Source organism: Colobus angolensis, unplaced genomic scaffold (genome assembly GCF_000951035.1).
Source record: "Colobus angolensis palliatus isolate OR3802 unplaced genomic scaffold, Cang.pa_1.0 Scaffold77, whole genome shotgun sequence".
In the NCBI taxonomy this organism is placed as follows: Eukaryota; Metazoa; Chordata; class Mammalia; order Primates; family Cercopithecidae; genus Colobus; species Colobus angolensis.
Genome location: NW_012121487.1, coordinates 3,819,729 through 3,822,392, shown reverse-complemented (window position 1 = coordinate 3,822,392; position 2,664 = coordinate 3,819,729).

The window sequence follows — 2,664 nt, the reverse complement described above, 5'->3', positions numbered from 1 at the left end:
AAAAAAAAAAAAAAAAAAAAAAACCCTCAGCCCCCAAATTAACCAACTGCAAAGTTGTAGACCTTAGTTGGATTCTGGTTTGAGCAAATCAACCGTAAAATTTTATTTTTTGAACATTCAGGGAAAAATGATCATGAACTAAGTATTAGATAACTAATATTTAGTTTAATTTTGTTGGAGAAGTGTGATAATGGAATTATGGTTATTTTTAGAAGTCATTGTGTGTTAGAAATGCATATTGAGTCTTACAGGTGAAATGATAGGATATCTGAGATTTACTTTCAAATACTCCAGTAAAACCCAACATGACTGAGAGGACCCATGAAAAAAGAAGGGCAGAATTTTGATAATGGCCAAGCCAGGTGATGGAGTATTTCATCATACTATTCTCCTTACTTTTGTGTATGTTTCAAATTTTCTATAATAAGAAATAATGGTGATAGCAATATACAGAGTAGTTGTAGGAATGAGTGGTATTGTGGTTTTGTGATTGAAGAAATGGAGATTTGCAGCAAATGGAAAGCTCTTCTCATGGCCTTTTTCACTTTTTTTTTTTTTTTTTTTGAGACAGGGTCCTGCTCTGTCACCCAGGCTGGAGTGCAGTGGTATCATCTCGGCTTACTGCAGCCTCGACCTCCCTGGCTCAAGTGATCTTCCCACCTCAGCCTCCTGAGTAGCTGGGACAACAGGAGTGTGCCACCAAGCCCAGCTAATTTTTGTATTTTTTTGTAGAGATGAGGTTTTGCCATGTTGCCTAGGCTGGTCCCAAACTCCTGGTCCCAAATGCCTCGGCCTCCCAAAGTGCTAGGATTACAGGCATGAGCCACGGTGCCCGGCCCATGACCATTTCTTGTATGATCTCTTGCCCTTAGGCTGAAGGCATTACACTGAAGAAAAGCCATCCTCCTGCTGGCTGAGCTGCTGGGGTCCAGTATCTTGGCTTTCTGGGGTTCTGACTTCATCATAGGCAATAGCTTAGAAAACCCAGAAAAGGGGTAGATGGATAGGTGACTACCATATGTCCCAGAGTCTAGACTGCTCTCCTTTGTGCTTACGGTGGACACTGATGCTGTTCAGCAAATATTTCCAGTTTTCCTATTTCTAGGCCAAAGAAGGATTGCTCTTTTTTGCCCCCTTGTGGTTCGGTGGGGCGATGTGATTAGTTCTGGCAAATGAGTTGTCAACTGAAGGGACAGGTGTCACTTCTGGGTGGGAGCTATTAATTGCCTTTGCGAAACCCTGCAGAGCTCTTATTATTTTTTCCTGCTAGTATGGTGACTGACAGTATTCGAGATGGTGGGTACTCTATCAGCCTGTGTCCCTGAATGACAAAAATAAGAACTCCCTTGTTGACCGTGTAGCCTGAGAAATAAACCTTTTTTTTTTTTTTTTTTTGAGATGGAGTCTCGCTCTGCCGCCCAGGCTGGAGCGCAGTGGTGCGATATCTGTTCATTGCAGCCTCCGCCTCCCGAGTTCAAGCAATTCTCCTGCCTCAGCCTCCTGAGTAGCTGGGATTACAGGCACCCGCCCCCATGCCTGGCTAATTTTTACATTTTTAAAGTAGAGACGGGGTTTCACCATGTTGGCCAGGCTGGTCTCAAGCTCCTGACCTTAAATGATCTGCCCACCTCAGCCTCCCAAAGTGTTGGAATTACAGGTGTGAGCCACCGCGCCAGCCCTGATTTTCCTATCCTTAATAGTAGTCCCCACAAACGCTTCTGGGAGATCTGCAGGCTGCGCATTTTGAAATATGTTTAAGTCGTCTTATATTTGCTATCTGAGATTTGGGAGTTGTTTTCACAGCATAATCTACATGATCTTGACTAATATAGTGCCATACAACAACCAACCCTCCAGGCTGCCTGATAAGAAGCTGAAAAACTACTATTGTTGCTATATTACTGTAATCATAATAATTATTAATTATTATAGGTACCACTTGAGTGCCTGTTATGTGTACCAGGCATGTACCACCCAGTACATGCAATGCCTCAACTGATTCTCACAACAAACACAAAAGACAAACACTACTATCCCACACCAAGATGAGAAAGTCAAGGTTTAGAAAATGGCACAAATATCTCATTTGTTGCATGATGGTTTTTGAAGATGCTGTTCATTCTATCATTCTCTGTCCTTTATATAATGTTCCATGGCATGAATTCTCTTTAGCAATTATAGCAAGAACCCCCTTGGAAATCAATTTTACTATATATATCAAGCACCATTAGTTTGTTCATGCCCTTTGCCCCGTTCATTAGTATTATCTAGCTCAGGCTTTTTGTAGTATAGTTAGAAACCTATGTATATACACACCAACATATATGTGAAAAGTGAATTAATAACATTAGAATTTGTCTCTTGAATTGTTAGCATGTTTCCTTTAGCCACGAGTTAAGAATGTTACTTGTCCAGTTGCCCGTTTCCTTTGGTGGCCCTGGTGTTTGGTGTTTGCCTCCTCCTTCCGCAGGGTTAATTTCCTGTCAATTCCAGCAAGAATATCACTTTCCTATGTTTAACAGTAGTCTACGCTGGCCGGGCGCGGTGGCTCAAGCCTATAATCCCAGCACTTTGGGAGGCCGAGACGGGCGGATCACGAGGTCAGGAGATCGAGACCATCATGGCTAACACGGTGAAACCCCATCTCTACTAAAAATACAAAAA